Here is a 20,258-nt window from a genome sequence, read left to right as displayed (position 1 = left end):
AAATTAATTTTTAAAAAATAAGTAATTTTTTAAATTTATTTCTAAAAAATTTTATTAATTAAATTCGTTTTTTACAAATTAATTATATTTATAAAAATTTATCAATTTAATCTATTTTTTTAATTACATAAATTTTAATTCTAATATAAAAGTTGCGATAAGTTCATAATTGATATATGAGATAGACCAAATTGTTAAAATAATCAAGAGATGACATTTAGATGTATACACAAAATTTATAAGATATAATTATCTCTAAAAAATATATATGTATAATTCAAATAGGAAATTGTTAAAAAATTATAATTTTTTAATTTATTTATTAACAATATATATAATTGATTATAATCACATTAGCTATTTCATAATATATGACTTATATAAATGATCTTATTTATTGTTATAAATATTAAATGAAATAAGTCATTATTACTTTTGATTTGAGTTTAAATAAGAATAAAATTAAATATTTTATTTTATATGGGACTTTAAGAAATAATGGGAACTCATAGCCAAGTATAAATATAGATATAGAATTTTGCTTCTCAATATATCAAAATTATCTTGTAACTCTTGCCCCATAAAAGAGTTGTTATTTAACCTAAAATAATAATTCGTAAATTTTGGTTGAAAGAAACACAAGAATCAAATTCAGTTCTTTCAATCATGTTCACGAATCTCTTATATTTTTTTAATGATTTATTATAGATGATCTTAGGATTAAAGAATCCAATAATTCTAACATTATAAAGTCAGGATAATATATTATTTTTAACTAATAGTTTAACTAATAACGTTTAAAAATATTGACTAAAAATATAGTATTAAATTATTAAAGTAAATATATTAGACTGTTGATTAAAAATATTAACTAATATAAATTAAAATTTATTAGTGTTTAATTTGTTTATATTAAATATATTTTAAGAATATATAACTGTGTAAAATTTTATGTTCTCAATTAACTCAAACAAATTTAAATGAAAAGAAAGGAAGCGAAATGATGATGACATGCACATACATTGATCTTCTTATTTACAAAAGAGAAAAGTGATGATGTATATGTGAAGTTAAAATTTGAGAGTTTAGGTGAACTTTTGATGGAGCTGGCATATATATATATAAGGAGAAGCTATATATATAAGGGACCCAAAGGTTGAGCAAAATCACATGGAAGGGCATGAATGTGGGGATAGTTTGGGATAAGCAGTGGCCTGCTCTAATAAAGTGGACATTGCTGCTTCCTCATCATTCATTGATTAGAATAAAGTGCTGCCTCACTCAACTATATATGCATACATTCATATGTCCTTGCATTGCTATGCTTTAATATATATGTTTTGGGACCCAAAAATCAGGAATTGAAGATTTGAAGGGAAGGGCCTCTTCTATCTCTCATCAGGTTGGGTTCGTACAAAGGGGGAGTGATTTGATGTTGGAGAATTATATATGTATGTATATTAGTGCACCCATGTGATGCTTCATTCATCATGCACATGGTCATGGATATGATATGTTCCCTCCATATTTTATGGTCCCAATTCAGAGACATTGCTAGTATACCTAAAAATTTGAACACCGTATCATATACTCATCATATTCCTTCAAATTTAAACATTTTAATTAATACATAGTAAGTAGCGTGCGCGCAAGTGCAAACAAGATACACGACCATACCGCATTTATATATATCATAAACTTGCAATTAAAGGTTTTTTCATTCTTTACTGAAAATAATTAATTCTAATCGGAGGGGTTAAGTTACAGAAAATTAGTTGTCCATCAATAATCAATCCCCCCACTCCCCGGCGCGCCTAAAATGGTCCACTAGTTATAAGCTATGAAATGAATGACTAGTGACCGAACGATGAAGCTAACTGATGGTGGCTATTTAATAAATAGGTGGTAAGAAGTTGTATTTTGGAGTTATTTTATAAATTTAATAAATTATATAGAACTGAAAATCTTAGTGATCTATATCTCAGAACTCAATAACATACCTCTATCTTTAATATGTTCCTTAGGAGGTGGCAACAATATTTAAATCCGCGGATATTCAATATGTCCTATTCGATTGAAGTGGATAATTATCTAATTCAGTGCGAGTCATGTTTTGATAGAGGTAGGTTTATGACGATATGAGATATAATTGGGTTTAAAATATGGGAGTCACTTACATAAAGACGTTTAAAACGTCTTTTTTTAAAGATGCTTTTTAATAATTAAAATTTAACCTATATAATCGATCAAACTGTATTATTTTTGTCAAAATTAGATCAAACAAACCAATTTGACCGAAAAATCGATAAATCAAATCTTAAACTGATCTAAATTAATATTCTTTTTTATAAAAAATGACTACAATATTCTTATTATAAAAAATGACTAAAATATTCTTATTATATATATTAATTTTGAAAATCTTAAATTCTAATTCTATGATGGCATAGAAAGAAGAGAAATGTTAGAATTTAGAGTTTTAAAATATATAGTAGAAATATTTTAAGTCGTTTTCTATAATAGGGGTATTATAGTCATTTTATAAAAAAATATTAATTTAAATTGGTTCAAGATTTGGTTTATCGATTTTTCGGTCAAATCGATTTATTTCATCTAATTTTGACAAAAATAACACAGTTTGATCGATTGTATAGATTATATATTAATTATTAAAAAAACAACTTTAAAAAAGATATTTTAAGCATCTTTATGTGAGTGGCTTCTTTAAAATATACCTCTCTTAGTGTGTATGAGGTGTGTATATATATATATATATATATATATATATATATAAATAATTAATAGTCAAATTATTTCTTAAAAGATAAGATATTTTTTAAATTTGTTCTTAAATTTTATCGATAAAAATAATTTATTAAAGATTACAAATTAATCATTTTTATCCTTTCGTCACTCCTTTAACAATTACCATTAATGGTTGATGATGTGAAATGTTAACTAATAACATATATAATGCTTAACATGTCTAATTGAACACTTACCAAATATGTTTATAAAAATCTATCAATTTAGTCCTTTTCTTCAATTATATAAACCCTAATCCCAATATAACTTAATGAGAATTGATAGATTTTCATAATCATATTTGTTTAACTTCTAATTGGACATGTTAGGTATTATATATGTATGTTGTTACTTAACATTCTATATCATCAATTGTTGACAAAAATTGTTAATGGAATGACTGAATAATAAAAATGATTAATTTATAATTTTTGAAGGACTAATTTAATTGATAAAATATTTTAAAGACAAATTTAAAAAATGAACCATCTTTCAAAAATAAATTAAATTTGACTATTAATCTTATATAAAAATATATCATTTAAATATATATTTTTTAAATTTAATTTTATTTATTAAATTTTAATAGTTATAGAAGTAAGTAAAAACAAAGTAAATTAGGATTTGACTTTTTATTATTCTATAAAGGAGACTATTTTGATAAAGACATTAAAAATATTTTTTTTAAAGACGTTTACATATGTGATGATATTATTGGACATCTTTATTAAACCGGTTAATAATTTATTTTTTAATAAACCAGAATAAAATCAGTTTATTATAGCAAGAATAATAAACCCAATTGTCCGCATTATAATTATTAGACTTGATTTGATCCGATCAATTTACACAATCTGAACCGAATCATGTTTAAATTTTTTTATAAAAAGACAAATATATCCCTTATTTTTGTTAAAAAAAAAACAAAAAAATATGGTCCAATGGGTTTTGTAAATTAATCAGTTCGACCGAATCTGATAACAATTGAGTTTATTGTTATTGTTATAAAAAAATCAGTTTTATTCTAGTTTGTTAAGAAATTAAAAAATAACTGATTCATTAATACGTCTAATAATAATACGATATATAAGTATCATTACAAAAGATGTTTTACGCGTATTTATGGGAGCATCCTCACCCTCCTTCTATAAATAGGAGTGAAAACGAGTTTTATCCAAAATTTCAAATTAAAGAAGGATGGGACCGAAGGATTACCATGTGTTCATAACACGCAGCGAAAAAAAAGAAAGTAATCCTTAAAGATCTATTTTATGTTTAAACTTTATTTTAATAATATACAATATATAGTAGATCAGATCTAAATACCTGAGTACGCTAGTAAAAATCTTTTTTTCTCCTTTGATGGTACGAAGGCGCTATGCGTATCCACACCGAGACCAACCTTTGCTGTCAACTCCTTGACCAATGGACATCTGATCTAAATTGAGAACCTCTTTGCAACTTTTGCACGCCATAAAATTCTTCTCCAAGAATCAGGCTCACATACGTTTATGTGTGTAGAGGTAAAGGAATAAAACTCTTGTTATTCTCTCTTCTATGATTCCTCTACTCTTGGCATACATATATATAGTATGAGATTTATTACTGATTTTAAATTTGATTCTCAATTCAAATTTAAATCATATCTTGAAATTCTAAATCTGAATCCTTCAAATTACTGAATCATATCATAACTCAATTTGAAACGGAATTAGTTAGGATCTCATCCAAATTTAGAAATAGAATAACTAATTATTCTCAAATCTCATTTAATATTCTCAATTATCATACTATTATTATATTCTTGGTGCTAGCAAAAAATATAATAATATTCCATCTGAATTAATATAATTATTTATTTGATCAAATCAAAATAATAATTAAATAATTCTACAGCAAAGATTAAAACACTCGTTAGTGTGTGACCCCATAGGTTCAATACTAAGCGGGTAGTAAATTAGTCATACTAAATTTACTAATCAATGTTGGCGTCTAGCAACACTCCTCAACGACCCGATAGTTTGAAGTAATCTATTTTTACTAAGAACCTTAGAAGAACAAAGTATAATTCCTTCCATCTTTCCAACTCTTGGTTAACCTTTAGAGTATGGTTTAATTGTCAAACTCTAACTTGTTACCATTATTATAATGAACTGTGAATGACTTAAGAAACTCATTTCTTCATTCATTCAATCCCCTTGACCAAGGTTTTATTCATCTCAGTCATTATAATCATAGAGCTCAAACTCTTTACCGAGAGTTGACGGATTCCTTATTGACTAATCATTAATTCTACAAGTATTTAAATCATACCCAATATCCATTCAACTAGCACCCTAGGATATTAGGTGTCCGGAATCAAAGTATAATAAATACATTGTTAATTACTATGACAGTCGCAGGTCAAAGGAAACTCTATTACTATGTTCATCTTGAGAATATCCTATTGACAAATATACGGTAATTATAACTATTAGGAATTCTCAGAGTGAGTCAGTTCAATGGTCATATCTCTATATGCACCATCTATATATATAATTTAATAAATGAGAACTATTAATCTTCATCCAATGAAGACCATTATATATATATTGATATTTTCGGATTATTAATGTCTTTTTTAATAATCCTATGACCAATAACAATTTAGATTAAATTATAAAAAATTTATCTCTCAATATTATGATCACTATCATAATGATAAATCTATAAATTTAATCAAAAACTTTATTATATTAACATTTTAATATAATAACAATAATAAATTATTTATCACGTGATTGATTGGATTGTGGTCATACTACTTATTCCCAGTAGGGACGATATCGGATATATGGCGATCCCATTGCCACCCCTGTTTCTTGCTTCATACCTGTACTCGGCAAAGAGCCGTTTATTACAGAATTTTCCTTAATCATGACAATAATATTAATGTATTCAGTGGTAATCGACTAATTATAAGTTTATAACGTAATATAAATCGTTAAGCCAAGCTATGCGTGGACAGTTTAGACCAAGTTATAATTGTGACCGGATCAATATATTTTGAAATAGTAGATATTTTGAATAAATAGTAAATAAGTTAAAAAATGATTGAATTTTATGATGATAAACTTCTTTTAGGAAAACAAATTTATGACCTATTTCATAATTCATCCAACAGTGTTAGCTAAGGATCGTAAAATGTACCAGGCTACAAAACAAGCTAAGTAACCTAAGCTTAGGATTATTACTCTTATTTTGAATTCTCACCTAGCAAAATTGTTATCACCATTAAAGAACCCTACCATAGCTAGTTTCAATACTTAGTTATTTGACACACATGATTAATTATAGTCACGAGCATCGTCAGTTCCGATCAGCACACATCTACCTAATATTCTTAATTAGGGTAATCAATTTACCATATATATAATTAATATTGAAAAAGTTAAGGGCCAGTAACTTTTGTGTTTTCTGGCCAGCACTTAACCATCAAAACAAAAGTGAGTGATCTCTCACTATTAGATGTAATCTCACACCATTAAAAACACTATTGATGGCCAATTGATGGTTACAAAACACTAAAATTACTGGCCCTAGCATTCCTCAATTATATTTATGCTACATATAATAGAAAAAATTAGTTCGTTACGATAATTATTTACACACTAATTAGATGCCATCAGAGTATGTATATAAGTTGGGAGTTGCAATCTGAAAGTAACTAGTCAGTTCAGATATTTGATATTTTCCTTTATATAATAAAGAAATAATCACACAACTCTGCTATTGAGCCATATATAGTATATATAGAAGTAATTAACCGTCTTAATATATTTAAAAGAAAAATAAAGATATAGTTCCACACCATTTTGAACAAGTCATGGTTGTCATATAGTCCAAGAAATTTCATGTTGTAGATGTTAGGTATGATCTTGTTATTTACACTTAAAGAGTTGAGTAAATATCAAACTCTTAATAAGATTATTTAGAAATTTGAGGAATATAAAATTTTTAAGAAATTCAATTGATGTGGAATCTAGTTATTTATTTATTTATTTTGTCTATTAAAAGGAAAGACAAAGTTGGCGAATGGAGTAAATAATGGATGCGAATGAAGGATTTTACTGAGTGAGAGATAGATTTACATTATTTACTGTGGCAAAAAGTGGGTGGCTATATATATGTAGGACGTTACATTTTTATACATGACTTAGGGTATGCAAAACTTACCATTTAAAGGGAGGGTCATTTTTGTAACTATTCAAAGGGCCAATGCATGCATGCCCATGGCTTTCTTTCCTTCAATAATGAGACTTATTTCAATTTTGAACCACACAAAATAATAGCATAGGATTCCTCATTGTTGGTTCATGTATGTCAGTCCAGTGGAATTGGAATCTCTCTTCCCCCCTTATATTAGATTGAAGATTTTGCAGCCAAATTCCGATTCACTCAATTTTCACATCAATCCAAATCCAAATCCATAATGGGAGAGAGAATAATTTTGAAAATTTGCACAAATTAAAGGGTTCTTGGTGCTCTATATATACACAAGCTAAGCTAAGCAAAGCAACACATAGAATTCAAGTAGACCCACATAATTCACATGCTCTTGCTTTATCAAATCTGAACACTCATCAAAGGGTTTTATTGCGCCTAGTACGGAGTTTAACTATATCTATTCATGTGTTTGCGGATAAAATCTAACGGACAAAGGTAACCGATTGGAGTCATCATGGAGATCTATATTTCAATATCAGTATTTAATTATAAAGAATGTTAGGGATCAGTAATTTTGGTATTTTGTAACCATTAATTAGTTATTAATAGTGTTTTTAATGGTGTGAAATTATATTTAATGATAAAAAATTATTCATTTTTATTTTGATGGTTAAGTGTTGGCCAAAAAATACAAAAATTACTGATTTCGTAGACTTTTTCTTTAATTATATATATTTGTACATGGAAATGAAATCATAGCACAATTCTCAAATGAAGCGCCAACAAAATATATGTTTGGATCAAGTATTACCACAAAACAATGAGAACATATTTGTGTTATGGTTTTCTTCTTGGTCAATTTTTGTTTTAATAAATATTAAATATTTTATTTTATTTTTAAAGAATTGGTTCGTTGATTCAGTTGATTTAATAATTTTTTGTTCAATCAATTCCAATTTAATTATTTTCGATCGGTTCAGTTAAAAATTAAGTTTATCAATATTCCATATAAATAAATTTTAGAATAATGTAAAACCGATAAAATGGATTTATATATAGTACTGATAAACTTAAAAGATATATAATTATTTCATAGCTTAACTAATTAGTTAATCAATAATACTATTTGAAAAAGTAATAAAAGCAATAAATCATCACTTTTTTAAAAATGGTAATGTAAATATTTGTTTAGTTATTAATTAGAAAAATAATTAAGTTAGTTGAATTGATGGCTTGCATTAAGCATAATTAATGTGCTTCGTAATACCAATTAATATTGTTATAAAGAGATCATTGAACAATAATTGAGTAGTGATAGGAATGATACAACTAACCTTACTGGGTTTCATTTCATATGGTCATTCGGTTGCTTAGTTTTGTGAGTTTCCTTATATTTGAGATTATATATATTGTTACTGATATTTTGAGTTTTTAATTATTTTTTAATATTATTATTTATACTCAACTAGAGTCAATGACAAATATAAGAATATCCTGAAAATAGAAATAACTGAAGTCAATCAGTTACCATAACAGAAAGTCAAATTAGAATCAAAATCTAAATTTAAAATTGACAAAAAAATAAAGACAAAATAATAAAAATATGCAAATTACATTTTCATCAATATGATCTAATAACTCACTGCCATAGTGCTATTTTCTAAACATTATATTATTGATTAAAACTATATAATAAGTTTCCAATCATAAAATTATTATCTCCAAATCATGTTATCATGTAACATTTTTATCTAATTTACTTAATATACTAAAACTGGGTTTTCCCCAGCTACTAAAGGTGACGTGTCGATCTCTCATGCCTTTATTTTCCCTCCAAAACGAATAAATTTTTTTTTCTATTCTAAATTATTTTATTGTAATTATATTATAATTAATACTAAATGAATAATATATAATTATACTAATTTAGCAACATATCTTCCTTATAATTATATCAAATTAATATTTAATGCACTATTAAATTACTTATCAATTATCAATTAAAAATACTTTTAATAATTTTAATAATAATAATAATATCAATAATAGTAATAATAATAATAAAAAATCTTTGTTACCCGATTCACATATATCAAATAATTTTTCTAAATTATTTTATAAAAAAATCTTTAATATAATTATATTGTAATTAATATTTAATGAATAATATATAATTATACTAATTTAGAAACATATCTTCATTATAATTGTATCAAATCAAAATTTAATGCATTATTAAAAAATTACCTTAATAATAGGTAATTTACATATTTATTTTGTTTACTAAAGTCTATATATAGTGTTTTCCTGTGGTATATGAATCTAAATTTTAGAACATATATTTTATTAGTGGCAAGTTGTTAACCCATTTATATTGATAATAATAATAACTTTATTAGAATAAATATTAAATTCTATTCCTAATATAAAAATATAAAATTTAATTCCTTCCATCTTCATTTTACCACTATAAAAGACCATGTATATTAGAAGAAAATATCATTCGTTTACTAATAAATCTTTCATTTGATAGCTTTTACAACAATTCTTTTTCTTCCTATGAGGCGTATTTGCAAGAAGGCAACTATCGTGGACACAAACTACCACACTCTCCAACTTTCGTGCTCATCATTCGGAGCTATATAAGATATGTTATCTATGAAGTATTTATAGACCATGGTGTTATCATGTATGCATAAATAAAAAAATATTTCGTATTTAAATTTAAGTCATTTACCTGTTTGTAGTATATTGTAGTGTGAAATTACTTTCAATATGTGTTGTGTAACGATATTATTATGTTCTAATTTAAACTTTTACTTTAGAACTGTATTATGATTTTATCTCATCATTTTTTTTAGATATCAAGTTGACGTATTTTTATTTATTATTATTATTGAAACGGATGTGATATGAAATGTACCAAAAAAAAACTCTCACATTCAATTTATTTTATTGTAGTCTTCTATCTATTCTATTTATTTTTATTTTCTTCTTATTCATTTTATTTTCTTTTTAAATGTTATATAATTTATTATAATTTATACCAATCTATCTACTTAATATACTAAAACTGAATTTTTTCCCAACTTATGATGGTGAGGTGTCATTTTCTCGGGAATCCATTTTCCTTCCAAAATGATTGCACTATTTCTCTCTTTCAAATTTATTTTTAAAAATTATCTTTAATTGATATAATTGTATTATAATTAATATTTAATCAATGATATATAATTATACTAATTTAAGATAATCTCTTTATTATAATTATACTAATCTCTTTTAAATTTATTTCAGAAAATTATCTTAATTATAATTATATAACAATATTATACTTAGTATTTAATGAATAATTCATAATTATACTAATTTAAAAAAATATCTCTACTATAATTATATAAAATCAATAATTAATGCATTATTAACCTAATTATCAATTAGAAATATTTGTAACTATTTTAATTATATTGATATAATTCTATTTTTTATTCATTATCCTAAAATTTTATTAGTGATAAATTATTATCTTAATGGTGACCTATACATTAATAATAATAATAATAATAATAATAATAATAATAATAATAATAATAATAATAATAATAATAATATAGAAAATAATATTTTATAAAAATATAAATTGGTTATTAATAATGATAATTATATGATTAGTTTTTAGTAATCATTAAATATATTTAATATAAATAACTAAGTTTAATTAGTTAACAAATGAAAGAAAATATTATTACACGATTGATTGTAGAAGTAACAATATATATATATATAACCAATTTAATATTAATAACGATAATTATCGTTATTATTTAATAATAATAATAATAATAATAATAATAATAATAATAATCTTTTCTTTAATTAAAACACTCATCTAATTAAATTAATATAAATATTTAATGAAAATAAAGGATGAATTTTTTTGTTTGAAGGATAATACAATCGAATATTTTTGAAGATTTTAAAGTTGTGACTATATTCTTTCTATATTAATATACACATGCATATTACCTCCTTTTTTTCATAAATGGAAAATAACATTTACCCATTAAATTTGTTAGTTGCTCAATTGATTCATCTTATTTATTGTGATTGAGATTGATATATAAACAAAGATTTTTTTCTTCCATTAATTTTAGTAAAGAAATCCATGACGTAAAATAAAATAAAATAAAATAAAGTCAGTATCTACTTTTTTTCTCAATATTTTTTATATTTACGGTAAATATTAAATATAGAAAAAAATAATATTAATTATTATCACTTTTATTTATTTACATTCATAATTAAATTTAATATAATTATAGTAAGTCTCTATAATTATAACAATTTATATCTGTTACATATATAGCAATTATATTATATATAATTATATATCTCCTCTTTTATATATACTTAGCAAGTATTTCTATTTATATAATCTACTTAATATATTAAAATTAGATTTTTTCTCAACTAATGAGAGTGAGGTATGAATTTCTCATGAATTCATTTTTCCTCCAAAATGAATGCATTTAATGAATAATGCATAATTATACTAATTTAGGAAAATATCTTTATTATAATTATATAAAATTCATATTTAATACACTATTAAACTACTTATCAATTATCAATCGAAAATATTTTAATAATAATAATAATAATAATAATAATAATAATAATAATAATAATAATAATAATAATAATGATAATAATAATAATATACTTCTACTTAATATACTAAAATTGTATTTTTTCCTAATTAATTGAAGTGATGTGTCAATTTTTCATAAATTCATTTTTCTTCTAAAATGAAAGCACTATTCTCTCTTCTAAATTTATTTTAGAAAAATATCTTTATTATATTTATATTACAATTAACATTTAATGAATAATGTATGATTATACTAATTTAGGAAAATATATTTATTATAATTATATAAAATTAATATTTAATACATTATCAACTAATGAAAGCGAGGTGTCAATTTTTAATGAATTTATTTTCTCTCCAAAATAAAAGTACTATTCTCTCTTCTAAATTTATTTTAGAAAAATAAAAATTCCATGCTGAATATAGGTGGCAAGTTAAAAAAAAATAAGCAAGTTAATGGAATCAAATCATATTTCTATAACATATATAAGAATGTATATTTTTATTATATAAAAATTGAATTTCTGTACTTCATGATGGACGTGGGATACTTCTTCGCGTATTTCTTAATTTATTTTTTTATAACTCATTGAATACAATTTATTACAGTAAATTAATTATATCAATTAATTGATTTGATTAGGTATTTAAATATCACACGATTTAGTATAATTTATATCAATCAAATAATTGTAATTTATTATATCAATTATTTTAATTCATTAATTTATAAGGTACATAATAACATAAATGATTTGTTACTTATACTGATTAAATACAATAAACACATATTAATTTAGTTAAAAAAATCATTGTCTCCTATGTTTTCTATTTATTTTTTTTAATTCATTAAATCCAATCAATTATAATAAATTAATTATATCAACTAATTAATTCAATCAATTATTTTTTAATTTATTTTTTTGAATTCAATAAATCAAATAAAATTAATTATACTAATTATTTGTATCGACTAATTGATTTGGTTAATTCTTAAAAATATTTTTATTTAATTTATTTTATTTATTTAAATATAGCTAATTAGTTATTTAATTTTATAAGGATAAATATCAAATTCTATTTCTAATATAAAAATACAAAATTTTATTTCTTCTGTTTTTATTTTACCACTATAAAAATACTAGAAGAAAATATTATTCATTTACTAATTACTTTTTCGTTGGGTAGCTTTTACAACAATTCTTTTTCTTCCTATGAGGCGTCGTCACAAGGCAACTATCATGGACACAAATCAGCACACATTCTTCAACTCATGTGCTCATCATTCAAAGCAATATATGATATGTTATCCATTAAGCATTTATAGACCATGGTGTTATCATGAATACATAAATAAAAAAAATCCGTAAAAAATCCGTAATTAAGCTTAAGTTATTTACCTATTTGTGTGGTATATTGTAGTGTGAAATTAATTTTAGTTTGTGTTGTGCAACGATATTATGGTTTAATTTAAGCTTTTATTTTAGAATTGTGTTATGATTTTATCTCATCATTTTTTCTTAGATATTAAGTTGATATATTTTTATTTATTATTATCGAAGCGGATGTGATATAAAATTTGTAAAAAGAAAAAAAAACTCACATTCAATTTATTTTATTGTAGTCTTCTATTCTTCTATTTTTTTATTTTTTGTATTCATTTTATTTTTTTAATATCATATAATTTATTAAAATTTATACCAATTAATTAATTATAATTTATTATATCAGTTAGTTTAATTAATTAATTTATAATATACATGATAAAATAGATCATTTGTTACTATTACGTTTATTTTTCTAAAATCTAAATCTGAATAATTATATTTTCAGGTTTTGTTATGAACAAAATATTATTAATAATAAATAATAATTAACCACTCATACTTTTGATCAAAGTATTTGGATAATTTTTATATTTATTAATATTAATTATTGATTATTTTTTCGTAAATAAATTATATTATAATTTTATGTTAGTTCATAATTGATTAATGATTAATGTTTATGAAACTATGTTACTCTAAATTTTATATTTTATAAATATTTTATTTAAATATAATTTTTTTAACATAAAAATGTATTATTTTTAATAATATCATAATTTTATATTTTTTTATTATTCTAAATGAATATTTTATCAAATACTAATTAAAGTCATTCTTCTATTTGCTTTTACTAATTTATTATCTAACTATTATATAAAATTAAAACCGTATTAATGAATTTAATATTAAAATTAATTTGGCTTTTTATTATTTAGAGTGTTTTTCAATCAATAATTTTATACTCTTTATTTTTTTTTTCAGTTTCATTTTGAATTTTAATTTAGTACACAAAGGTAGTGAAATTCCATTGATACTGAAATAAAGTTACAAAAGGGTCCATAGGGTAGAATAAGTAAAATAATGTGATACGTACATTGCAACATCTAAATAAAACAACTTAGAATCTAAAATGTTTATCTTTCTCTTTCTCGCCGTCTATTATATTATCTATTCTATCTATTCTATTATATAAAAATCGAATTTTTACCTTTAATGATAGAATCAACATAACATGCTTCTACTTTATTTTGTTTAACTCATTAAAGACAATTCATTATGATGAATTAATTATATCAACTAATTGATTTGAATAGATATTTAAGTATCACACAATTTAAAATTAGGTATATTAATTATTTGATTTAATTTTTATGATATATAAATTTAAGAAATAAATTAAAATAAGATACTTTATTACTTATTTAAATTGAATACAACAAATATAAATTAATTTAGTTAAAAATTTACTATTTTCTAATCTTCTCTACATAAAAATGACAAAACAAAATTATAAAAATAATATTTTTATCACTTTTGCTATTTAATTTTTTTTTTTGCTTTTTTATGTATAATTTTATTTTATATTAACTTTGTTTATTTAATAATAAAATATACTCATATTAATTCTATCATATAATAATATATTTTTTTCCTATATTAATCGAAGAATTTTAATAGTTATCAACTACATCTAATAGAATAACTAAGAAGTGAGAACTATGAGAAGTTAAACCTAGGTTCAAAATGTTGAAACAAAGAAAAGAAAACGGTGTATATATAATTAGAGAAAAATGTATAATAATGACAAAATATACTAAAACTGGATTTTTTCTCCAACTAATAAAAGTGAGGTGTTAATTTCTCATGAATTCATTTTTTCTCTAAAATGAAATCATTATTTTCGTTTCTAAATTTATTTTAGAAAAATATATTTATTATAATTATATTACAATTAACATTTAACGAATAATGCATGATTATACTAATTTAGAGAAATATTTTTATTATAATTATATAAAATCAATATTTAATACATTATCAACTAATAAAAGTGAGGTACAATTCCTCGTGAATTCATTTTTCCTCCAAAATGAAAGCACTATTCTCTCTTCTAAATTATTTTAGAAAAATATCTTTATTATAATTTTATTACAATATTACAATTAGCATTTAATGAATAATACATAATTATAATAATTTAGAAAAATAAAGTCCAGTAATTTATCTTCCGACTGCACACGTGTGTAGAATAACTTTTAAGAAGGAGTCATGTATAGTAAATACGGTTGATGATTGTAAAACTGTATGCTAACATTGATATAATATTATTTTAAGTATATGTTTTGCAGGCATCAAAGAAAAGTGTTGAGTTGTTTTTTAGTAGATTTAAATTATTTATTGTTTATTAGAGAATTTTGTGCATTATAATTCTCTAATAATTTATTATTTATTTTGAGTTAATTTTGATATGTTCTTACTTGACAGTAAAACAACATATAAAAATTTGTTGGTGGGTCTAAGTATTATTAAGTTATTTATGGTCACATTGAGTATGTATGTTTGATTTATTGATGAAAGTAGATTACTAAAACCAATTAATAATTATTTTAGAATTAATATATTTAACACTAGATTAAGAAAAAATAAATAAATCATAACATATTATATTTTTATTAATCAAATTATTATAATTTAAATTAATCTTAACAAAATAATTTAAAATTATAATTTTAATCTTATCACGTGCATGGCATGGCACGGGTTAATTGTTCTTCATTTTGAGCTGATTTTGATATTTTCTTACTTCACAGTAAACCAACATATAAAACTTTGTTGGTAGATTTAAGTATTACTAGATTATTTATGGTCATATTGAGTATATATGCCTGATTTATTGAAAAAAAAATAGATTAAATAACTATTTTATAGTTAATATAATTAACACTATATTAAGAAAAGAAAAACAACGCATACAAGTTATTCTTTTATTAATTAAATTATTATAATTAAAATGAAATTTAACATAACAACTTAAAATTATAATTTCAATCTTATCACGTGCATGACACGGGTGATTAAACTTGTTTTCTTATAATAATGAACATTTTGTACTATTTATTTTGCTTGCAAGATTAATGTATCTATATATACCCACAAATTGTAAATAAAAAAAAATTAAAGATTCACATGCAATTATTTTTATGTGAAATTAAGAGTTAAAATCATTAGATGATGATTTAATCAAATTTATCAAATTTTTTAATAATTTTAAAATATCAATTTTACATGAAAATAATCGTATTTCTACCAAATAAAAATAGTTTAACTATAGTGATCATATTTTAGTTATATTAGTATAATATTATCACAACTATAGTAATCATATTTTAGTCGTTAAATATTAAAATTTATTTGATGATTATATTTTTATTTTTCAATAAATTTATTTAGTTATTTTTAAAATATATAAAAATTTCAATTAAAAAATAACTACCTGCCATGGATATTAAACTTGTTACATGGTTATTAAACTTTTTTAATTAAATATAATGAAGAATTTTCTTTGTACAGTCTATTTTTTTTCTATAATACATTTCTTAATATATTATTATTCCTTTTTTTTTTCAAAAAATTATATCATAACATTTTTTCAAATAATTCAAAATCTTGAATTCCATACTACTGGTAAAAAATAAAAAATGTTTTTTATTTTGACAACACAAAACTAAGTAATATACTTTTCAACTTTATATATATTTGGAGACCACTTTAATAAAGGCACTAAAAATATCTTTTTTTTAAAAATATTTACATATGTCATATTATTATTGGACATTTTTATTAAACTGGTTAATAATTTATTTTTTAATAAATCAGAACAAAATTGGTTTATTATAGCAATAATAATAAATTCAATTATTTGCATTATAATTATTAGACCTGATTTGATCCGATCGAATTACACAATCTAAACCGAATACCTTTAATTTTTTTGAAAAAAGACAAATATATCCCTTATTTTTTGTTTTGTGGACATTTAAATTTCTAAAAATTTAAAAATACAATTAAATCTCTAAAAAAATGAGTTTATTATTATTGTTATAAAAAAATCAGTTTTATTCTAATTTATTAAAAAATTTAAAATAACTAATTTATTAATAAGTACAAAGTCCATAATAATACAAAATGTAAGCGTTTTTACAAAAAAACGTTTTAAGCGTCTCTACAGAAGTATCCTATATATTTTCGTATTTTATTAGCACATACATGACAATTGACCAATTTAATTGGATTCCTAATCAAATTAAACCCAAGTTTAATCATTAATCAATAATCTTCTAACTACTGGATATATAGCTAGCGCTATAATGTATCTAGTATGTATATTTGAATTTTATTTGTTTGTATAGTGTAGTCAAAACCCTTACCTAGCAATGATGCAAAGTATGAATTCATATATATTGATGGGTAGCTCCTAGCTAGCCTCCTAGTGGTGCAGTATAGTAGTAGTGTTGGCATGGTAATGCCATGGACATGCACCTTATTCAGGGAGGGCCTCCTCGCTTTCCGTCCCTACCACCCACCGTGATTCTTAGGGCTGCACATGAATCGGATAATATCTGTATATTTGCGGTAATTATTCGTATTCGATCCAAATTTTGTAAATATTATTCGATCTGCAGAGTTATCAGATTATGAATTTAACAGTGATATTCGCGGTTCTAATTCACAAATCTGCATATCTGCACGTCTCATATAAATAGCATAATTTAAGAAAAAAAACCCTAATGTGATATGAATTTTAGTGTGTTGTTTTATGAATTTTACGATATCTTGTTTTTAATTTTTTATGTTGTACTTCAACTTAAAATAATTAAACTTAAATCTTGTGTTTTTTTTTTGTTATTCAAGATAATTTTTATTGATAATATTTTAGGAGTAAATAAGTTAAAACAGGTAAAAAATGAATTTTATGGATATTTTTTTGTAAAAATAGCCAAATAGAATCTTAAAATAGTTTTTTTTTTAATTATGCGGATATACCCGATATCCGATGCGGATCGGATCGGATCTGGCCTGAAAAAATGCGGATATCGTATCCGATCTGATCCGATGAGTATATATAGTGCGGATCGGATAGAATTTTAGGCTATATCCGATCTGATCCGTGTGCAGCCGTAATGGTTCCTTTTCCTTCCTCTCCTAAAGTATTTGTATACGGTGAATCTTATGAAACACGAATACTTGGTTGAATTGGTGTATTTGTGTGTTAAATACATTTCGAATATGTTATCGATATTTGTGTAACACACATATTTGTTGTATTTAATCGTGTCTTATTAAAAAAAAATTCGAACATACTTAGACACACATTTAAATACCATCACATATCAGTGTGTCTAATTTTATTCTTAATATATATTTTTAAAATAAATTTAGAAATAATATATATTATTATTTATTAAAAATTATTAAAAATTTAATTTATATTTCAATATCAATAAAATATCAAAATATCATAATAATTTATTTAAAAAATACTTTATATTTAATATATATGTGCCCCTGTATCTTATAAGAATTTAAAATCCGTGTATCGACGTGTTTCATATCGTATTATGTCTTGTATCTGTGTTAGTGTTTGTGCATATAGTGATTAGTATTAACTAATATTTTATTTTTTAGTCTCTTTCCTTCTTATATATCCCTGCCTAAGTGCCTATATAGTATATATACCTTCTAAGGATTTTTAAAATTTTCTATTATCTTATTTTCTAGTTTCCCACATGATATGATTCCCCAAATAAAAAAAAAGCATAAAAGTATATAAGAGCATGGCATGTTTGGGTACTCATTAAAAAAATGCTTCAAAAGTTTCAACATGTTTAGTTATTTTTCTGAAATGATTTTTTTTAGAGAGAAAGAGAGAGAGAGAGAATATGATGTTATTTTGAGTTTTTTACATATAAAATTGTTTGTATAGTATAATCTTTTCCCCCTAAAACTTAACTAATTGATCACCTAAATATAAAATATATAATATAAATTATTATTGCCATTCTGTATAAAACATATTTTTTTATGCAATTTAAAACCTTAATATTTCTCTATTCACAACATAAGGTTATGTTGTTGAATTTAAATTCATGTATAATTCAAGTTCTATATTATTTAAAATTAAAAATTAGATAATCTTTATAAATGTGAGATAATTTTATCTCTTGAATTTGTTTTTGAAATAAATTAGGCACACTTAATTTCTAATAATAATTTTATTAAAACTTTTAGAATTTGAAATTCAAATAGAATAATAATTCTTATCTTTTGAGCTAATTTTTGGAGTAAGTTAAATTCATTTAATTTTTAATAATAATGTTATTAAAACATAAAATTCAAAATTCAAATAGAACAGTATATCTCTTGAACTAATCTTTTCAATAAATTAAATTTACTTAATTTGTAATAATAATTTTATAAAAAGTCAAAATTCAAATAGAACAATTTTCATAAACATTCTCTAATGGCGGGGAGATTTTTTTTCATCTGATCAAAGGGTATGTATAGTATTTGGGACTTGCCCCTTACGTGTCCAAAATTAAAGAAATGCCCCTAATTTACGTCCGAAACATTGAAATTTAAAACTTTTGAACAAGATGGAAAGTGTATTAGTTCGCAAAAATTCCCCAATGACAATAGCGAAAGGAAGAAACTAATGACTAGTATACATAAATGCATGTGAGCAATGAATCCCTTTGGTTTGAAGGGAAAATCTGCAGTTCCATTATTAATTTATTCATTTGTTGATTTCATGTTTGGCCAGTTGGGCACCCCCACCCACCTATGTAGCTAGCTTAGCTTTTTAGAGACAACTAAGCCAAAAGTCTTGGGGTCAATGCCTCATACTACTCTATTTAATTTCTTATTCAATAAATAAATGTTACGTTGTTCCTCACAACCCATTCCCCAACCATATGCCATATATATTAGCTCTTATATTATTTTCAAAGTGATCTCATCGATCGAATGCGTCAACTTATGTGGTGTCTATTTATGCATTCAATAATAATCCCAATAATGAAAGAGAAATAATAGATAGATCTTAGATTAGGACATGCCATTATTTAACTACTAATTAATTATAATCACTTGGTGAAATGTATCTTGTTTGTATGATTTGCTGCCGGCGCAAACTATTAAGCGACAATAACCTATGGCTTAGCAATTATGTTCAATAATTAAGTGATATAATATGGGCACTTCATGCACTG

Source organism: Arachis ipaensis, chromosome B3 (assembly GCF_059453495.1).
Source record: "Arachis ipaensis isolate K30076 ecotype BB chromosome B3, ASM5945349v1, whole genome shotgun sequence".
NCBI classification, from domain to species: Eukaryota; Viridiplantae; Streptophyta; class Magnoliopsida; order Fabales; family Fabaceae; genus Arachis; species Arachis ipaensis.
Note: the sequence above shows the minus strand (reverse complement) of the source record.